The 22,703-nt window shown below is 38.9% G+C and overlaps 1 protein-coding gene across 2 annotated transcripts in view; it reads left to right on the plus strand.

Annotated features, from left to right (window-relative positions):
• The window catches only part of LOC103813117 (probable acyl-CoA dehydrogenase 6), a 76,236-nt gene that overhangs the window by 13,257 nt on the left and 40,276 nt on the right, over positions 1-22,703 (plus strand). The gene's annotated exons all lie outside the window — the stretch shown is intronic.

Genomic DNA, 22,703 nt, shown 5'->3' on the forward strand with positions numbered 1-22,703 from the left:
TGTTAGACCTCAGAGAACTGTTGGGCTGGGATTGTCTGACAAATCCAATTAGGTCTGAGCTGGTATTTCTTTACAGAAATGCTGACAGTTCAAGATTATGCTTAAGATCTATTTAAAGGACAAATAGGATTACTGGGGGAGAGAGAAAACCACTTCTATTTTCTGCTATAATTGTTTGATAGGCAGATTTGAATTGCATCTCAGTGGGTCTCCTTTGCATTGCTGATATTTGTGTTGGGTGTAATAATGGTCCATTGCATGGCTGGCAGATTTCAGTTCTGCCTTCTTATATTCATCTCAGGGCATGCAGAGGCTTCAGCTGGGGTAAGGAACCTTAATGCTGAAGGTGCTGCACATAAAACAATACAGAGGTGGAAACTTTGTATAATGCTCACAAAATATCTGGACAAGAAATAACTGGAGTAAAATCCAGTGAAGAAGGGGCTCATGGAAGTAAAGGTGGCACAGAAGGTTGCATGCACTTATTACATTTGTCATACTCATGTTTAAGACTATTTTAACTTCGGATTTGATGTTGGCATCTAGCTGTTAATGTAATTTATTTGACCTCTGCAGCTACATTTTATAAAAGGTATAAAACATTGATAAAATCCTCAGCAACCTGTGATCCATCTCAGTTCAGTATTGTTGGGCACAGAAAGTGCACCAACTCCTTGGAAGCCTCTGTCTTTGCAGCATTCAGTTGTGCAACAGATTCAGTTTTGCTCTGTAAGGGTGTGATGCCACCAGGTACATCTTGAAAGTCCTGAAACTTTCTCCTGATGGTAAGTCAAAGTAAGGTGTGTAACAGCAGTGTATGTAACCGCACAACTTTGGCAAAGCCTGAAATTCTTTGTCTTCTATGCTTCTACACAGTGCTTAGGCTTGCTGTATGATTAGTGCATACTGTAAAATGGAATTAAAAGATCCACTTTTATACTCTGCTCAGCCACTTCTGTTATTTAGTTGCTGTTTGCAGAGAAAGAGAAGTCTTATGAAATTTGAAGAATCCAAGAGCAGCCAGGAGCTTTGGAGAGGTGTTACAGGAGAAGCAGGGAGGTTAAATTGATTTGAGGAGAGCAATTGCAATGCAGAGCACTTGTGAGTTAATAGTCTGCCCTACTTTCTCTTTCACAAACCAAAATTATCATGTTGTATCTCTTCATATCCAGATCATAAGACATTCTTTTTAAAGAGCACTGATTTTTTTTAAAGTTAATTCACTTTAGTAATACTGGTTTTGAAATACTAGTTTTATTGAATTTGTTTTCCAAAATCATTCTGTCAAATATAGAGGGATTTTCCCCTTCAGAAATAATTTTGAAGCTTTCTGATTGGGCAGAAATGGGTCACAAACTTGTTTGGCTTAGATAGAAGGAAACATCTGTTGGATTTTAGATTTGTTGAAAGTAGACTTTTTCCTGTGTAAACACCATTCCCTTTATGAACAATGAGCTGCTTCATGGGAGTCAGGTTTTTAAAAGAACGTGCCTTACATGTGTCCTTTATCACTGGAAACTTTCTATGTGTGGAGAACTGATTTGGGGCACTATTTGTATTGCAAAGGCTTTATCAATTCCCACTGTATGCAGTTGCAGGCTACAAACTTGAAAAAGCTTTTCCTGTATAGTTTTTCACTGTTGTTTACACAGTAGTTGGTTCTAGTGAATATTGGCTGTAGTTCAGGATGTTCATTGGAGGTCATATAAACACTGTGGGCAAAGCTCAGACATGCACCCATAATTGGAGAATTTTTAAGATCATCAGAAGATTTAACTTTCTGTCTGGTCAGTTCTCTGCCAGAGAAAGAATCTTTGAACAATTTATCTGCTGTGCTATTCTCTACATGACTCAAAAATAGTGCATGTGTTAGTTTTCCTTAGAAAAGACTTTGTTTTCTGTTACACTGCAAGATTTTTCCTGCTAGTAAACTACACAGTGAAAAGGGAATATAATTTATGCATAAAAAGTGTCTTTTTGCTGTATGCAAAATGTGCATAAATTTACTTCATTCAGGATTCAGAAGAAAAAAGCATCCCTATATACTTACTATTCTTCATTTATGTTTACTCTATATTTCTTCATAAATTGTACAATTCTGAGCTATTGAGCTACTGCCAGTCCCAAAACTGAGGGCAGAGAATGTTAGGGCAGGCAGCAGAAATGTTTACCCAGTCTTGGTAGTTTGCCATTGAATGTTTTGCTAAGGGAAGTGGGCAAGACATATTCTTTGAACTGTTCTATGTGCAGATTAGATGAGATACTGGATTAAAAGTGGAAAGCATCTGTGTGGTTATTTGTGATCTTATGGCTTATGAATCAAAGCCTTGGCTGTTGCTAAATTATAGGATGGATTGCCAAAAATGCAGGCTCAAAATGTACTGTGTGCCTGCATATGCCAATGCAGATGATTTAAAGTTGTTTTATCAGCTGATGTAAAAGCACAGGAATCCTGTAAAGGATGGGAAAGAAGGATTTGTGGGAGGGCAATGTTTTCTCTCCTGCATATTCACATGGCATCACTGTGAAACATGAGTGATAATGATGCCTGCTCTGGGTGTTTCATTAGTGTTTACACTGGCAGGACTGTAGGAATACTTAGTGCAATGCGTTAGAATCTAGAAATAATTATGACCAGTTTGTCCAAATAGTAGCCTTCATTTATTACTGTCAGACACCTAGCAGTGAAGGTAGAAAATATGTTCTTATACATTTCAGGAAAATTAAGTAACTGTGGTAAGATTTGCACGTGGATGGGAACGTATAGTTCTGTACTGTCAGTCCCCTTCCTTTGCTGCTGGGACAAATGCCAGATTTGGGACTGGAGAAAGTAATAAGCATTACCTTCTTGTCACTTCAGAGAAGCATCTAATAAAACAAGAGTAATGTTTCAAGTGTATGATTGCACTGCAATTGGAAAATGATACCTTCCCTTCAGAAAGTCTGTTTATTAGAAGTGTCTCTGTGTTGAATGTGGGGAGGGAATATAGATCTATACTGTCCTCTAAGGTTAATTCTGTGCAAGTATACATTTATCTGGTAAAATGAGACCTTGTGAGAGTTTGGGCGTGGAGAATCATGCCCAAAACTTGGAAAAAGTTTATGGGGTTATTTTTTCCCCTTTCTGTAATACTAAGCCTTGTTATTATACAGAATGAGCATAGAACGACCTGGGAGGAGCAATAACTAGAAAGGTGAAACGGGATTCAATGGTAACTTAGAAAGTAAATGGAAAGTGTTCAGGTACTTCTGTGGATAGAACTAGGAGGGATATTTGTCAGAATTTAATTAATTTACCCCAAACCATTCCTGCATGACAGTAGTGGACCAGCTGCAGTGCTTGTTCTTGGTTTAGTAGATTTAAGTATAGTCTGTTGAATCGACTGCTTGATCTTTTTCCCACTTACAAAAGAGTGCAATAATCGTTAATAAATAGTAGTTGCACTCTAAAGGTTTGCAAGAGGAGCCTTTGGGCCATGCTTTCAGACACCCATGAACCAATAAATCAGCACTCTCAAGTGTTTACCAGCTATAATCTCTACCTGTTTTGCAATCAAGAAATAATTTTGGTAGGCCTTTAAAAAGCAGTAGACCAAATCAGCCACTGCTTTATTTGAATCAATTTAATGACAAAAATTGTGATGTGTGGCAGGGAAGTTTGGAGACCTTGATCAGATAATTATAAGAAATTTCAGATGCTTATTGGACCTTCTAATTCAGAGGATTGGATTTAAATCTCAGGAAAACAGGGTTTTGTATGTGTATATACATCTGAGTTTTGTGTAGTTGAGACTTTTTTTTTCCTCCTCCAATGTTGTGAAATGCTGACTATTCAAGTCCCATCTAGTATCTTGCAAGTGCATGATGAAATTCAGTTGAAAATGGTAAGGGAGGGGACAGTTTGCTGCATTTCACAGATCATCAGGTATTTCTGATCAGACAGAGAAATGAGTTCATCTTGGTTTTTCTTTAGCTGTGAACCTGACTTGGGAAATGGTTGTGTTTCTTTTCTTCCTGGCTGGTTGGGAAATGCAGTGGTACCTCTGGGAATAGCTTGTTCAGCTATCAACAGCAGCCAGCAGAGAACTGACTTACTGAAGGACACCCAGTCTTTGTAGAAGAGATAATCTTCCTTTCAATGTGTTGTTGATACAGGGATCAGATTAGTTCCTGGGATTCTGCTTTTGTGCTTCAGATAAAGCAAATCCTCACACTTGTGGCTTGTAATGCAGAACACAGCAGTATTTCATGCAGTTCAGGTGTGCTAATAACAATACCTTAGACGTCAGAAGTAGGAGTTTCTGAAATCTGGTATCTGTGCAGGTTATGTCAAAATTATATTGAGAAGGCAATTTAAAATGTCTCTTTCCTGGAGAAAGTTATAAGCATCTAACTGGTAGCAAATGCTCATTTATTTATGTGCAAATAATGCTTGAGCTCTTGACACAAATTTGTCTCACAGCAGACCTGCCATGCCAAATTCCCTTCTGTGAATCACAGGCTTTGCACAAACTGTCAGACCCACGTGGTGTCTTGAATCTGACTTGGAGCACTTAGAATCTGAGGTGAGAGTGTTACAAGCAGCTGTCCCTGTTCTGCCCCGTTCTTCTCTGGGTTGTGCAGGAGAGTCTTTCCTCCATTGTGCTTGACTTCCCTCTAGTTTTGCAGGAAATTGTTGGGCTTGGGGATTTTCAAAGAGATATATCTGATAAAAATCAGATGTTCTTGATTTTATAGTTGGGAATAAGAGAAGCATGTACACTAAAGAGAGCAGTTGAATATATTAAAGATATATGAAATAATATAATACCTGAAAAGAATATAGGGATTGAGACATTATCAAGTAAGACATACTGTTCAGGAAGTTGTTATTGGAGGTGTCTTGCTTATTCTTTACTTCTGTAGATCAAATAGCAAAACTGTCTCTTGACAAAGCTTGGCCAATGAATGAGGTTATACTAAAACAACCTGGGTATTACAAATATGTCTAACTTACACATAACTGTCTTTTCCCAGTCTCAAGATTCTTGACATCTGTCTTATACATAAATGGCATAATTTAAAAGCTTTCTGAAAGTATAAATGCACCTCTTACGCTTTCATGTCAGTACACATTTGAAGTGTGGAACAACTGTGAGAGACAAAGTGACAAGGAAAGTATTCTTCCAATCACCAGAATTGTACATACACTGAAATTTAATTTAAGTTTTCTGGTTTACAGAAAAAGTTTTGAAGGAAGACATCAGTGTCACGTTTTTTTCTGTTTTATTTTCCCCTTTGTTTTGTTTCTTAAGCAGAGGCATGGGAGGCTATTTGTGATAAAGTACTTCTTGCAGGACAATGTATTTCCTGAAGAATGTGTCTGTTTGTTCTCTTTGTGCCTTTCCTGGGTGGCCTAGAATTGCTGATTTCTGTTATCTCTAGTGCAGTAGCTATAGTTTTCCATAAGACTACAAACCCACTCTGTGGTCCTTCCTGCCCTGGGAGATACTTTCAGTGCTGGGCAGCAGGAGCCAGGAATGCGGCATGACTCTGGAGGAGGGCAGGAACTTCTTGTGTGGGACCTTTGGAACACCATGACCTGTGTACAAGCACTCCCCTTGAGCCTGAGAACTGGCAGAAAATGGGCACCTGCCCAGAGCCTCAACCATTTACAAATCACCTTCACTTGTACACCTGAAAGGGGGGACAAAGATAGAATTAATGAAAAATTTCCATGAATGTGTATCACAGGAAAAAGTATTTGGGTTTTTTGTGGCATCATTGAATGCTTTAAATTTTTTTGAAGGTGACTTCAGTCAGCATTTCTTCTGTTTCCTATACTGTGTGTCAGAGGAAATGAATGAGACTGTTCTCACCCTTGCTGTATTATTCAAGAACAGGGGTCTCTCAACAGAGCAGAAGATCAGTGAGTAATAAGCCTTCTGAAAGGAATTTTTTTTCCCTTTCTACATTATGTATAACCTGTAAAACTCATTCCACGGAAATCACAAGGAGCAAAGTTTAACAGGAATCCAGAGAATGTTAAATAGATATACAGACAGTGGCACCATCCACAGTTCAGGGAAAGTAATTGTACTCCTGATCATCAGCTGCTCACTCAGCAGGTGAATACTCCATTTCACAGCTTCTTGTACCCTGTGGCCTCACCACATCCCCCTTGGATAGCACATCTAGCACTTCTCCTTGTGCTGGAGTCTAAGCCTGGCAAAAACATTCACCATACATATTTCAACTTGTTCAGGATCCTTCCACAGCCCAAGAAAGGAAGCCTTTAATTAGTCACAGAACCATAAAGTTTGGAAAAGACTGCTTAGATCATCAAGTCCAACCATTAAGCCAGCACTGCCAAGCTAACTTTTGTACTTTTCTCCATCTTTATATGTTGGAATGGTTTTGAACATGTTTTTTACTACTATCCATATTTATTTTCGAAATCTTACCAACTGTTTTCAGCCACCTCTATCTACTTGTGTTTCCCACTGAGCCTCATCTCTTTCTTCTTGCTTTTTTTTCCCTCTTGAGAGGATTCTGGTGGGTCCTTGTGTAACTTCCCTAACAACTTCTATTTGCTGCTTCTTCTGTTGTAACTGACTTTGGAAGGACTGAAAGCAATAAAAATATTTTGCAAAAAAGTAATGAAAAAGACCTCTGAATCCATTTTTCTGGTTTTTTGGTCTTTGATTGTTTGCTTGTTTTAGGTAGAATAATGAGGGGCTCTTTCTCCTCCCACCCATTTTTTTTCCCCAAGAGCGATAGCATGGGAGCAATTTGCTCTTCTGTAGTTGGTGAAAAAAAAGCTGTTAGTTGAGTTTGTCACTCAAAGCTGGCCAGGAAATTCTTTCCAGTGTGTCCAGATGCTTCCTGTGCACAAGGCTGCTGTCATACTTGGCACATGATAAAAATAAAAATAAAAAAAAATCACACTGAAGCTGGTTTTAATTTTGGTTTTGACCAGCTCCTTTGGCACCATGGAGGGAGGACAGTTTTCCTGGGAGGACAGTGACACTGTGCTTGGGGGTGTTTGGAAGAACAAAAAGGAATCATGTAAAATTTCTATTTATTTGTTTCTAAAGACTTACACTAATTCATACTCTGCACATGTCAGGTTCTGCATTATTAAAAGAAAACAGGTATAGCAGCTGACACTTGTAGCAGTGTTGCATTTAAGAAGAGATTTTGGCAACTTTGTGTTCTGGGGGGTATTTGAGCTGATCACAATGCATCCTCTGACCTCTTTGTGGATTGTATTATTCTTTTACATGCTTCTGCATGGGAAAGGTTGTGTAAGCTGTACCTTCTGGTTGTTCCTGTAAAACCTGTGGGCTGCTGGACCCATAAAGGAAACAATTATGCACTAGTTACCTTTGGACAGGTCTCCCCTGGACTCCCTGGCACCACACTAATGAGATGCCCAGATAAACCTGATTCTCTCAAGAATAAAGGCAGTTTCCTACATTTTAACCCTATGTCCTTCCCAACAAAATGTTTGGAATCCCTTCTGTCTCTGCCCAGGTTGAAACTGTGTGTCATCAGATCCCATAGCCCCAGAGGAGGATGTGGAAAGAGGAGAATACAAGAGGAAACAAACACCAGGAGGAAAATTCTTTACATACAACTCATTTTGACAGGAAATGTTTTGCTCCTTCCGGCAGAACTTCGTAACTATTTTCAAGATACTAATTTCACTTTATTCCACTTTTGCATTTATTTCTTGCTACCCAGTTTCTTCTCTCCTAGAAGATAGATGAGTATTTTGGTCTTTGAAAAGTATGCTTCATCATCAGCTTAAAGTTACCAGCAGATCTTTAATGCACATGAATTATGCTATAAGTTCTGCTGGATGGTACACTGAAAACTGAAGGAATCCTGAGTTTTGGAGGTGCCCACTGAACATGCTTCTGCAAACTGATTGTGCAAGAGATGGCCTGGCCTGTAAAGCCACTGTATTGTGTAACCTATAAGCAGCTCCAGGGATTTCAGAGTATCATCTTTGAGATGGATCAGCATCTGGCTACTGCACAGATTCTGTGGTGCTGCCTCCTAAATTAGGGAAGGGAGGGAAAATATCCATTTTCTGTTAGGAAACTGGAAAAACAGTGGAAGATTATGAATTGGACTTTCTCTAAAGATATTTTTCAAGCAGTTTAGTTAGGTGTCTGAAGCATAAAACATGTAAGTGCAGAGGATTAGAAAAATCTTCCAACTTTGATCTTGCCAAAGGTTTGACAGGTTTTAATTGCTCCCAGGTTTCAGACTTTGAAACAATCTAAGATGAAAAAACTAAAATGATGAGATTATAGGAGATTTTTACCTTTGCAGCAAGGGGACATCCCTTTCAGGGGACATCCTCAGGTCTCCTGTCATAGTTTCAAGCTGTCTGGGATTCATGCTGGGTTCTGTGGGTAGGCTCTCCAGCATGGCTTCAAAATATTTTGCCTGGATTTGTGTAGATGTGTGTTTGTGGTGTGCTCAGTCTTCCAGTGATGGCTTTAGAAGGAGAAGAATTTAGAGGAGCTGAATAGAGAGTGGGTACGTGGACATGGCTGGGAGATCTGGGCCCTGAACCTGCTCCCTTCTCCTACCACTCCAGCAAGCTCTGTAATTAGCTTGTCTGTAATGAAAGGTGGAAAAAACCTCCAGCAGAGATTTCCCATGTCCTGAAGAGAGATGAAGTAGCACATGTGAAGGGTTGTGGTCTCTCACAGTGTTACCATCATCTCCTTTCCTGTCATTTGAGTGAAGACACTGGTAGTGCTTGAAAGAATAAAACAGCTGATATTTTAATGTAATTTTCCCTTCATGTCACTATTTTATTTATTCTATGGGTAGTTGTGAGCTGTATTCTGTAAATGCCTCCACATGCTGGATAATCTAATTTTCCATGTGGGAGAACAGAATAAACTTTAGAACACAAAAGGTTGCATAGAAAGGTGGCATTAATTATACAAAATTACCATCAGAAGGCAGATTATTATACAGAACATTCTTTTTAACATTATGAAACAGCTCCTAATTTAATACTAAGTTTGAACTGACAACATTCAAAAAACAATCACAAAGCTTTGGAGTTTAATTTCTTGTAAGAAAGTATCTTAAGAGGTAGTTGTTGAAGCATATTAAGTTTAGGAGGCAAGGAAATTTAAATATAAGTTCTGCTACATAATAAAAAGGGATTAATTGAAATAATTGATTTCTGGTCATAACAGAGCTTGGTGAGCAAAGGTGAAATGGAACAATACTCAAGTTCTTCTCTGAGTCTCAAATATCCACGAGCTGTAAATATGAGAGTAGCCTTGCAAAGAACAACACTGCAGCTGGGGGTTCTGCTGGATGAAAAGTTGGACATGACCTGGCAAATGTGCACTCATAGCCCAGAAAGCCAAAAGTGTCCTGGCCTGCATAGAAGGCAATGTGGACAGCAGGTCAAGGGAGGTGATTGTCCCCCTCTCCTCTGCCCTTGTGAGATCCTACCTGCAGTGCTGCATCCAGCTCTGGGTCCTCAGCACAGGAAAGATTTGAGCCTGTTGGGGCAAGTCTAGAGGAGGGTCATAAAGATGATCAAAAGGACAGAGCACCTCTCCTGTGCTCTGAGAAGGATGGTGCTGTTCAGCCTGGAGAAGACTCTAGAGAGACCTTGTTGCAGTCTTGCAGTTCCTTAAGGGTGTTTATTAGAAAGGTGGGGACAAGCTCTTTAGCAAGGTCTGCAGTGATGGTACAGGGAGTAATGGTTTTAAATTAGAAGAGGGTAGATTCAGATTAGATGCAAGGAAAACATCTTTTGCAATCAAGGTGCTGAATCTCTGGAGCAGGTTGCTCAGAGAGGTGATAGATGTCCCTTCTGTGGGACATTCAAGGTCAGGTTAGACAGAGGTCTCATCTAGTTGAAGGAGTCCATGCTCTGCACAGGAGGGGTTGAACTAGATGACCATTTAAAGGTCAAGCCAAAACATTCTATGAGTCTACACAGTTAATTTCACAGGCATACAAATATAAACAAAAGCTTACAAAGAAAAGGATTGTCATTTATTTGATGTATTGTTTAAAAAGAAATAAGAAAATTAGGCAACAAATAAGAGGAAAAATCAAAACATAACATGGGCACCAATTTGTCTGTGGCTAAAGTTGCAAAATTTGAAATAGACAGTGATGAGGTAAGACTTGTGTTTTATAATTATCCCTGGCTTTGGAGTGGTACAAGCCCTTACATGTTTTCTTTTTATCTCTAACTATGCCAACTTATTAAAAAAAAAAAAAAAACACAAAAAAACATTAATGCCCCCTTAAAAAAAGCCAAAAAAAAAAAAAAACCCAAACCAAACAAACCACCAACCTGCTCCAAGAGCTACACTTATGGGGTTATTAGAGGCCACCAGTGTAACCAGGTCCATGATGCTGGGTGGATGGTGGGTGCCCACCTGCAGCCAGGCTTCACAGCTGGGAGCTGAAATGCAGAGATGGCAAAGTCTGGAGCAGAGCCAGAAAATGAACCCTAAATTTGGGAGTCTAGGTAGCTGTGATGAATGTGGGAGACAGGAGATTTCTGATCAGGATGGTTTGTTCTTGCTCTTGGATGATCCTGAGGGAGTTACTGTAGTCTAAGACTTGAAAGATCCCAACAGATGAACTTTGTGGAGAAGTGTTTACCTCCAGCATCTCCCAGCATCCCTGCTTAGCTTTCAATCACCCTTCCCACTTTTGTCTGTGATGTTTTTGAGTAAAGGTTGTTTACTGTTTTTTTTTTTATTGTTGTTGTAAGAGTGGTAAACTTTAGAAAAAAAGGTGAATGTTTTAAGAAAATAGTAGAAAATGTTCTTGCTGTTCAGATATCATGCTGTGAAACCACTTGGCAGGGGTGGTTTTATTTCAGCTGACTCTGGAGAATCTGAGGAATGCCACAAATGAATTTTTAATGGTCAGCTGCAATTTTAATCTGTAACAAATTGCAATGTATCAGGGCATAATTTAGACTGAAAAATATCTCAATAATATGGAGTTATTCTAAAGCACAAGCCCAGATGAAAACACCATGTTCAACACAGGCTTTGAACTCACTATGTTTCTGAAGCTGAAAGCACAATCAAAACATTGCTCTTCTTTTTGGTGTATGAGATGTGTGTCATCTGCAAAGGATGAAACTGGAGGAATTATGGTTAAGATTGGTTTTAAGTTGATCCTCTGTTAAAACCACATGTCAACATACATCTTCTTCATGCAATAGTATTTTCAACACTCAGGCTGCTGGTTGCAACTTGGATAGTTGAATAAAGCATCCCTGTTGCTTGCCTGTGTCTTTTTAGCTGCTATAGGTCAAATATCACCTTTCTTTAAATAACCTCTGTGCAATAAAAGGCCTGAGTGCTAATTACTGGATTTTGGCTCCATTGAACATCCATGAGAATTTGGGGACTTGCAATTTTAGTTTTTTGAGAACTGAGATTGTAACGAGAGAAAGGAAATTATGTGATAAATATGCTTCCTCTTTCTTTGCCTCCTTAGAACATCTTTCCATGCTGGTTTCTACTAAAGCCTTCAAGCTAACTGGAAGCATGTGACCAGATCAGTCAGTCTGTCCTGGTGTGTGTCTGCTGCAGACCTCCCCTGTCTCCCAGAATGACTGCACTGTTGCAATGCACAGCAAGGGAATGATGAGACAGGTGGCAATCACTGCTTGCAGCAGTTTTAAAGGCAGCATCCTCACTGACTTTAATAAGCCCTGGATTAAAGGGCAGGAGACATCTAATGCAACTTCTCTGTAATAAAGGGAAGCTCCCTGAGCCACTCATGGAGATGTCACAGAGGGAATGGGCAGATGTCACCATGGCCTCTTTCTAAGTTTTCAAAGTTTGGGCAGAGGGATACCTGTGATGAAATAACACCAATGGTACCTGGTCTGCAGCAGTGGTCTTTGGAAGCAAGGGGGAGACACTGAAAGCAGTTTTTATGAAGCTGTCATTAGAGTTTGCTTCTGAAAACAGCTCTTACTTTGATAAGTGCTCAGTTTCCTTTAATACTTTAGGATATTACTAAGCTTAGCCAGATTAATTTGAGAACCCAAAAATTTAGCAGTTCCTGAGTGTCTGAGAAAGTCCTTAATGGATGAGAGGAGAGGGACAAGAATGTGTGCCACCAAGAAAAGAAATGGGATGTGAGCTGAAGCTGCCCACTCCCTTGGCCCAGCTGGGGCATGCATTTAGAGCTGCTTACCCCATACACCCCAGCCTTTCTCCTGGCTGGAGCCCAAGAGCCTGGAGTGGAGAGCTGGTGGTGCAAAGCCCGAGACAGAACAGGGGGAGCAAAGTACCTGGAGCTCAGACAGGATTTCCCTCTACATGATGGCAAAAAACACCACAATCTAATTATTTTTTGTTTGCTGGGTCACCAGGCAGAGTAGTGATCATCACTGATGCCATAAATATTTATAGAAAAAATTCCATTCCATCTTCCACTTTCACTGAGGTATTTATCCTCACTGTTTCCCTGTCTGTTGTCAGGTTACCCACCTGATTCATTTTTCATCACTCTACACTTGTGGGCTAATGCAATGTTGCATATATTCAGATATCCATGAGAAGAATGGATATCTGAATATATGTTTTTGAAGGAGTGCTTTTTTACTATATATTTTGCATGCTGGTAATAGAGTGTTTCTGTATTGCTTTGAGATGGTACATTATTATTGTTGAGTGTATTTTTTTCTTCTTTTGGATATATTATCAAAGCATTCAATGGTTTGTTTTTTCTAAAAAAACCTTTATCCATTTTCAAATCCATTTTCAAAGCTGTGCCTTGCATTTATATATATACATATTTTACACAGCCTTAATATGTTGATGAAAAATCAGGGGTCAAACAGAAGCTCACAGATCTAATTAATGAGTTCTAGTAAATGCCCTTAAATCCTTTGTGCACTGGGAGTAGAGCACAGGGACACCTCTCCTGATGCTTATTTTCACTTATTTCTTCAATATTTAATTAGCATGGCTTACTCACTAATTCTCAGTGAGTTTTGAAAATATTTAATTTGAAACTAATTAGACCAATTCCCTGACTATTAATTACCCAAACCTGCAGATGTAGGAATGGTAGGAGATCAGTCCATGTGAAGACACTGGGTGCAGTTTTATGTCAAGGCTGAATCTCAGGTGTGGCTGAACAGACTTAGGCAAATCTCTCCAAATCTTTCTCTGTATCCCTTTTGTCCTTCAAAAGAGGGAAGAGGGGAGTGGCATAACAACCTCAATATTGTGCTTGGCCTTTGTCCTGCAGGGAGAACCGGGTCAGCCCCAAGCAGTGGTGTTCAATCATGTCTGAAACATGAGTCAGAGTGGCAAGACATGTTGCTGGTACAGAGATGTGCATACCAGGTGTGTTTCTTGTGGTGCATGCATGTGTGTGTGCATATGCACGTCATGACACATCACAGAGTCATGGAATGTCTTGAGTCAGCAGGGACCCACAGGTATCACAGGGTTCAGCTCCCCACCCCTTTCAGGACCATCTAAAACTAAACCATAAGACTAAGAGCATCATCCAAACATTTGCATTTTTCCAGTCTTTAAATTAATGAAAAATTTTTATTTTGCCATAATTTAAAAGGGTGAAATAATTGTATTTCTTGTGGAACATCGTATTTTTCTGAGGCTCTTTGCTTACTGGATTTCAGGATATGGGAGTCTGTACAGGGGGTCTTGTTTTTCAGAGGTTCAATGTCCTGAAGTAGACATGCTGCTAGTTGGAGATGCTCATTTGGAAATCAGCAAGTGAAATTTCAGTGAAGCATTACAAACTCTTAAGTTTTCCATTCCTGCTTCTGGGCAGATGGGCATTGCTGTAATCTTGCAATAAATGTGTCATGAAATGTGTTACTAAGATTTGTAAACTTGCCAGCTTGATTGAAGTGGGGAAGCTTGCTCATGCTTCATAACTTTTGTGGTTTTGTATAAACATTTCTTCAGCATTCTCAAGTTGTCATAAGGATCATATACCTGAGTCTCTTTGTTACTTCATAAAGACACAGAGCAGAGGCTTAGATCTCACTCTTTGAAGAATAAAAAAAGAAAATTATGCTTTTTTTTTTTTTTTTTTTTTTTTCCCAAGCAATGCTGTGCATTTTTCCTGCTGGTACCTTGGTTCTCACCTGAGACTTTAGTCTTGCATCTTGCTGAGTGTTTGGATGTGGCTTGTTAGCAGTGGACTTGCAGGCATGGAAGCATTGCTGCAATGTGCTGGGCAAATCCTGCCCAGCTAATTGTTTTCCCATAGACCTGCAACCCTGCCAGGCAGCAAAAGGTGTGGATGGCAGAGCAGAGAGCCTGTCTGAGAAACCACCTTGCAACTGTGGCGTCTCGTCATGCAGCAAAGTGGGAATTTTGTGCATCATTTGTTGAAATGGCAGCATGAACCCCTCTTCTGCCTGATTAAAGTCAGTGCAGCAGTGAATACTACAGAAAAAATTAGGAAAATACTAGCAAGATTTATTTCTGTGTGTTTACAACACAACAGGTGTTCCAAATGAGTTGCTACAGGTACCCTGCATTTTCAGAGACCCTCAGCTGCTGTTAAATCGCAGTTGTGCACTGGGACTTCCAGTGTTTGTTCTTCACACTGACATCAAAACTCTGCCTGCTTTCATGCTTGTCTCCCAACCTCCCATTGCAGGAGGGAATGAAAGAAGCAGTGCTGTCTCCTGAAACCCATAGGAGATGAAGTGTATCTTATTTTCATGAGAATATTCATGAGGAGCTGCAGACTGAACAACTTGAACCTGTAGTAGTAAAGGTGCCTGCAGTTTCTGTCACCCTTCTTATCTGATGTCAGTAAGATTACTTACTTGGGATAAAATTGGATCTCCATGCACTTGGTTGCTCTAAATCCTAAGTAGCAATTGAGAGTATTCTTAAGTAAGGTGTCTTTTAGTCTGTTATCTAGAATTAATGCAGTGTGCATTATTGGCTAGGAAAGCTGAGGTTAATTTGTTTAAAACTATAAAAACAACAGAGCCCTTTTTCTGGCACATGCCATGTCCAGTGGAAATAATAAAAAATAAACTTAGATCAGTTGTTAATTTTTTAACTCACCTTAGATTCCTGTGATTCTTCTGTTTTTTTCCAAATACAAAATACTGAAAAATTACCATTTTAAATGCTCCTAGAGACAAGTAATGTATTTTTTCTAGTTTAATTTCATCTGTATCTTGATTTATATTTTTACCCATCTGTTAATCAGCCAGAATGACATTTTTGAGAGGTCTTCTTTTTTGACTGTTGGGATAACTTTGCTGTGGTGCTGGTCGGCTTCTGCCAGTGAAAGACATAAGTTCAGTAAGTAGCACTGAACCATGTTCTGCTGTAAGAGTTTTGCACTTATCCTTTATATCTGAGCAGAATTTAATCCCATTCTTTATTTTAATTTATTTTCTTCTTTCTCTTTGCTACAAGGCTGCTTTTCTTTCTGCATCTGTTTACCACTTGCTTTGCAGAGGTCATCACTGTAATTACCAGTGAAAGCTCAAAAAAGAGGAAATCAATATTTTCTGTGTTTCAGGGAATTTTCATATACAACTCTTAGGACAAAAACTAAATTAACTGCATATTTTACTAACATTGAGGACAGATTTGGAATGGAAGCTATTAGCTGGGCATGTCTTGGCCTGAAAGTTTTTGGCAAACTAATGAGGTCAAGGAAGAAATTAGAAAGCTCAAAGAATTGATCTGTAGAACAATTTAGGAGCTCTCTAATTGAGCTATGGAGTGATTAGAGTCATGTGATTACAATGTGTCTGGCATAAACAAGGAAATGAGGACCTGTTTAGAACAGAGGAAGAAATGAGAAATACAGACTGAAAAGCTTCCAGAACATGAAATTCTGAGATTATCACTTTTCACCAAAAGGTGGAAACCTTACTGGTGAAGACATACCAGTTGTATTCATGGAGAAGATATGCAGCTGGGACTCAGTCTTCTGGGACCTTCTGTAGAGGTTCTTGGCTTTCTTTCTCATGTCCTCAAGTCTTTAATCATCATTAAGAGCGTCTTTATAGATAAGACAGATATAAATAAGTCTCTTTTCAGTGAGCAGTGCAAGAGTATGAAAAATGAAAAAAAATCAGGTTGGTATTGCTAGTAGCTAGTCTTCAGAACCTCCATACATTTGTTCAGAAAAAGTGTTTATTAAACAATTTCAAGCACATTTATAAGTTTGTTGTCTGTTAGCAAACAAGCAAAAAGACCATTTCTGACTGCAAATTATTTGCTTTATGCATTTCAATCACATAAATATTTATTTTATAAAAAATTTTTGCTCTGTGTCTTTGTAAAATAAACTTTGCTTATATCATCATTGAAAGTAGTGAAAAATATTAAGTCATTTATCATGCTAATGAGAAAATAATCACAACTGTAAAGAGAAAAAGATAAGTAAGGAAACCATCAGTCTTCAGTTTTCATGCTGCTCCCTCTAGACAGCTTGTTAAGTCACATTGAAGTTAGAGTTTATGCCATAGAAAGACTTCTAAAGCACATTTTGGGGAACAAACCACCAAAATTGATGTGATTTTGTTCATGTCTTTTGTTATTCTGTCGTGTAAAAGACACAGAGTATTAAACAGACAAATATGAAACTTCTGTATAGAGTTTGGGTATGGGACAGAAGGTTTTTCATACACATTTAGTTTGGTTTGATATTATTCAGACAGCCCTGTTGGGATTGGTGACACTCATTGAAGAGTGTGTAGGGTGGCCATTAGAATTAGAATAAAGGGAGCTTTAAAGTGGAAGCATACTTTCGTGCCATAAAGGTTCTTAAAGAGCTGGTGTAAATTTTACAAATTGGTTTTAAAAGTATCCTTCTAATAGTTAAAAGTGGGGACCCTCTGTGTTGTGCAGGGAGATAGGATAACCAGTGAAGTACATTGGTATAGTTTAAAACAATCTGCCACTTTTTAGTACTGGTTATTTCGTAACTCTTCTGTTGCTCTGGGCAGTGGTGATTGTGTGGCTGAGGGATGGGGAAACAAACAGCCAGAGACAAATTGTGCTTAGGCTGGAATAACAGCAGAGCTGCTGGCAGCTCCACAGTGTGACAGCCGTGGCTGCTCCAGGAGTCAGAAACCCTTCTCCTGCTGATTTCTGCTGGCAGATGTGGCAGTGGTTCACACTTAGGGATAGTTTGTTACCTTCAAACCAGTGCTCACCGTGGGATAAGGAAAATGAGAGTCCCAGTTGGTGAAAGTTCCAAACCTTTACCTATACCTGTTTGGGGCTGCAGTCTCTGTAGAGCTGTGACCATCACCCAGTTGTTAGGTTTGTCCCATACATGCCCATTTCCATGAGGGCTATTCTTATACCAGACAAGATTATGGGATGGCAAAAAAATCTTGGTCTGTTAAAGATGAGTTCCTCTGAGTGGCGGAGCTGGGTTGTTTCTCCAGTCTCTATCTGCCTCCAAAGAAGCTTTTCCTTACTGTTTGCTTTTTCCAAGAGGAAACTCCAGTAAAAGCACCTACCAAGTTGAGGATTCATATTTCCTACCACCCCTTGCTTCATAGGTTTAAAAACAAAATAATTTCATTCTTAAACTTCTTTCTCCCTTGTTTTTTGCAAAGGTGAGCATCACTCCCCCTAAATGTCCACCTTCCTTTCCATGCACTTCCCTGAAATTGTTCTTCTGTTGTGTTCCTTGTTAATTAATTATACTACTCTCAGTTTCAGGGTTTCATTTTTTTTCTCCTCTAGCTTCTTTGAGACTATGATAAAATCCCATAACTTGTGTATCAAGAGACTTACTCTTTATACTTGTGTTAGTTATCTTGCAGCATCTACTTCGTCACAGAGACCAAAACCATCACAATAGTAAATTGTAGGCAATGCACTATTTCTAAATTACTTTGTCCTTCCACACCATCCTCCTCCATGTCTTTTACTAGTTTTGTAAATCCTACTGTCATCATTAAAGAGAAAAAATTTCCTCTTTTCAGTAAGTAGTAAGGCATTTTAAAAGAAATTTCATAGTACAATACCAGGGCTGTATTGCCTCACTGGCCATTTATTTTGAAGACCTGTAAAATGCTTCTTTGCTTATGCAAGGAGATAAGAGAATGAAGCTAGATGGATGGGTAAATGAAAAATAAGAAGTACAGCTGTTTGGCCTCTCTCTTCCTTAGCAGGAAAGACCTGATAGCAGGTAGTGCCTTGTATCTCTAAGTGGAATCTGACTGTCAAGACATTGAGAGGCAGCGAGGCTTCTGTGTGGGGAGCTGAGGGCTTTTGCTTAGCAATTGGCAGAGCACAGCACTGTGGCTGTTGCTGACAGCAGCTGAGAAACTTAGCTAGAGGTCAGATTAAAAAAAAATAAAAATTGAGTCAACAGAGAAACATCTGGAATAATTAAATTCCAATATGATTAGTTTTTATATAACCTTGTTGCAGCACATTCTCCATTGCTGGCAGGCTAAACAAAGAGGTCTTCTGATCCTGCTGTAAAATCTGTATGAATTCGGTTTGGATTCTTCCACCTTTTCTGTGTTTGTAATCAACAAAAAAATCAGATCAATAAGGCCCATTCATCTTGCTAAGATATGCCAAAAACATCCTGAATATGGGATAAAGAAGGTAAATCTTCATTAGCATAAGAATCAGGACTGAGTGAAGCACAGTGCCCAAAGCTGCATTTACACTGATAAAGGCTTTTCACTGAGGAAGAAATTAGGGAGCAGTTTCACCCCAGGTTAGAATGGAAAACACAAACCAGAGAATGGGATTTGTCTGAAGACACATCTTAGCTCTGGAAGCATACACTGAGAGATGAAAAACAAACAAAAAAATCATATCAAAATTTGTTACTTGATTACTCAAGCATGTTCATCTTCAAATAAGAGTGACATATATCTTCTTATATCACTTCGTTCCAACACAGTAAAACTTGCTAGTTCTTCTCTTTTCTCTGGAAGCCGACAGGCTGCACACATCTTTTCAACTGCAGGGCAAGATTAAACAGAATTCCAACAGCACTAACCACTCCAACACCAAGTCAGAAGTGAGCCAAATCTCACAGAGTGAATTACAATTAAATTGCAAGTAGAAGAATATTTTCCAGTGGTAAAAGATTAGTGTGGGTGACCTCAGTCTGCAGCAGCAAAGCTTCCAAACAGCAATTTCCCTAAAATGGTGAAAGGTTGGGGTTTCTTTTGTGGGATTTTCTATTTCTTTCCATGGCAATACTTCTAACACATAAGAAAAATCTGTGCAACAGGAATATGTATCTAGCCTTTCATGTAAACCTCCTTAAAATGCAGAGAATAGTGACATGGTTTGGTTTGAAAATGTGATTGCTAGGGTCTGTCTTTTAGCATGCTATTTAGGTGAATTTGTATTTGCTGCATTTTTCGTGTCTTGCTTTATTTAATTGCTCTCAGTTCATACTTTATCAGTGCTATTCCAAAATTTAGAAAACAGGATTAACCACAGTTTGAGAGAGATTTCAAACAAGGAACAATTCTTTATTGACACTTGGTGGTGTAAGGAAAACAGAAGCTCGATCATTACGGTTATACCATGTTTGCATAAATGAGAGTAAAATAAATAAGCTCTTTCTTTTCCTTTGCTTCTGTGTTGGAGATTTTTGAGATAGAACATAGGCATTCATTCATGTTTTACTTGTTTTATGTTGCCTGATTTGAAGTTATGAGGCTGTAGCCTAGAAGATGCTGTGATTTTTTCCAGATGGGAAAATTCATCTCACTTCCCCCATTTTTTGTTGTTATTTGTTTGTTGGTTGGTTTGGTTTGGTTTGTTTTATTTTTTAATGGAAAGAGGATTCCAGCTTTACAAGTGAGGAATTGTTCATGTAAGTTTTCATTGTTTCAATGATGTATAGCATGGTCTTAAAGCTTATTGTTAATTTTTAGTGTTCACTATTCAATGAACAACATATCTGTCTTTTCCTCAACTATTTTAAATGTAGGGTGAAGTTGAGCATAAATTGATGTCTTTGGTGTGGGCTTTCTCATTCTTTATGGTTCTCTAGAATGAAGTAGTTGGGGAAAAGGAGGCACAGTCACTGCTGCTTTGCTCACCGTTAATTTGCTGCTGCCAGAATCACTCAGGGCATTCCTGATGCTGAGAGATGCTATGCACTGGATCAATCATAATGAGTTAGCAAATAGTTCTTAAGGAGGAAAAGGATTAGAATAATGCAGCACTGAAAGGATATGCAGTATGCTCAGGATCATGAAGCTCATAAATTGCAATGCATTTATTATAATTGGGTCACATTGCTGATGCTTCTGTATCACTTTGTTTCTTCAGCATCTCCCTCTGCACTTTGAACATGCCAACACTGATGAAAAAGCTGCTTTGCACCCTTGAACAGCTGCCCTGGCTCTTGGGCAGTTTATAAAGGCAGTCTGAGTCAGTGTGGGCTTGGTGTCTCCACCAGACTAAGGGTTCTCAGAGGTGTTGATCGTGCTGGAAATGCATTTTAAACCAGAACCATTCCAGGACGGGCATCTGCACATCTGCTGCCTCTGCTGTGCAGCATGGAAAGCCCACAGTGTCTCAGCTGCAGGGGAACTCCAAGGGTCCAGCAGCAATGAGCTCTTTGTGTGTCATTGGGATGATCCCTGCAGCCTCAGCCACCTCCTGTGCCTTGTGCTGCCCACAAATTAGGAAACTAATTCAGCCCAGCACCTCTTTAGGGTGCCTCTGAAATATTGGAAAGCTTATCAGCAAGCTCTTTGGAGATGTTGTTTAAGAGTAACAAGGAGGTGATGGAAAACATTTCTCTCTCTGAACAGAAATGTCCAGGAGACCTCATAAAACAAAGGATTTATCAGCAATCTTACTCACAGTGGCTGCACAGTGAGATGGCTAACTGTGATAAAAGGTGCCTATGGTAATAAAATCCTCCTCAGTTCCCTTTCTTACAGGCCTGTGCTGCCCACTGGGGTCTCATGGCCACAGAAGCCTGCAGTGATAGATGGATGCCTGTGAAAATTAGGCAAACATTTTGTGACTATTGAGTATCCTTCTAAAACAGTGCCTCTTATGAGATGGAAAGTTATGTAACTCAGAAACATGACAAGGAGCCTAAATATATTAAAATAATTTTCTGATTGTGTGTTTTGTTTCTGGAGATTCTTACACTACCTGTCAATAAATTGCATGGTATTTTATTTTTTATTTCAGATGTTTCAGCTACTCATTTAGAAAGAGTACACATAACACTGTATAAACACCAGGTGTCTGATGGATGCTTTCAAGTGCTTTAAAAATTCTTTGCAGTAAGATGGATCTAATGCAAAGTCCATCATACAAGACCAATTAAAAAATTAGTCGTAATATCTAGTTTTTATTACAAAAGCTTTTTCCTGCATGAAAGGCTACTTTTCCCTCCCCCCACTTTTTGTCTACATGTAGATGTGTGGAAGAGATAGGGAAAGCATGATGGCTCTGGAAAATCTGTGTCCTTGGGAGTGGAAGGTGGAGGGGCTCCAGCCTCCCTGTTTTGTTGTCTGTTTGTTTTAATTTGAAAGGAAGGTGTGTTATTGGCTAGATTATTGAGCCATGAAGATAATAATTCCGGTATTAGCCAATACTTCTAAGATTACTTTTTAAATATCTCCTGGAATAATTTCTGAATTTCTATGAAGAAGGTGGGGATTTTTCCCTCAATAAAAATTGTTTTGCTTCTTTTATTTTAAAATATAAATATTTTAAATTCAGTTTCAGGGACATCCCATAACAATAGAATACATGTGTTGATTTAATGTAATTTGCCTTTCAGAATTTCTTGGAGAAAGCAATGACATTTAATTCCTTTACAAATTTACTATGTGACCACATATTCAGTATGTTAAACATTAAATACTCATTTATTGCTATGTAACTCTGGAGTGATATTTTGAAAACAAGAATTTGAAATAAAATTTGTTGTATAGCTACTCATAAAAAAGTAAATTACTGAGCTGAGTAGTGAACCCTTCTTGGGTTCCTGAATGGTCTGTAAATATTCAGAACTGGGGGAGGTCTGACTTTAGTCTTAAGTGTTTAAATAGCAAGTGGTACAAATGTATCCTTACTGTAGACTTTACTTTGCTATGGTTGAATCTATATTCTATTTCTGTTGTAAAAAATTGCAGCTAAACTGTATAGTAAAAGGGTACTTAACTACTGGGTGCATGAATTCTTAGGATCATTAATTCTAATTCAGGTAGGATTGGGAATCAAGGCAGGTGACAGGGATATTCTGGGGAGGAGGTTTTGTTGGCTTTCTGAAGTCATCTCAGTCTTCTATAGATACCTTTAGCAATGTCATTGTTCCCTTTTGCCCTGGATTAATCTCTAGGTATGGTATGGACCCCATTGTGTCACACTGGTGATTGTGTAATAGGCAGTTTGATGTGGTTTTTACTGCAAACTGTATTATGATTTTATCTGGTCTGCAGCAGGGTGCTGTTATTCCCTCTTGGAACTGCCTGCTTTTCATTGGTTTGCGAGCTGATTCGTTACTGATTTCAGAACCAAATCTATAAGAAGACAAAGATAATCCTGATCAATAATAATTTCTTGGAGGAGTCAACATTGTGTGATGAAATGCTTATAGAAATAATACAACACTCTGAGTAGCAGGTTCTTTTGAAGAAAATAATCTTGAATGGGGAATTTATTTTTTTTTTTTTTTTGTGGTATGCTTGCACTGTACTG

This window comes from Serinus canaria, chromosome 2 (assembly GCF_022539315.1).
Source record: "Serinus canaria isolate serCan28SL12 chromosome 2, serCan2020, whole genome shotgun sequence".
NCBI lineage: Eukaryota > Metazoa > Chordata > Aves > Passeriformes > Fringillidae > Serinus > Serinus canaria.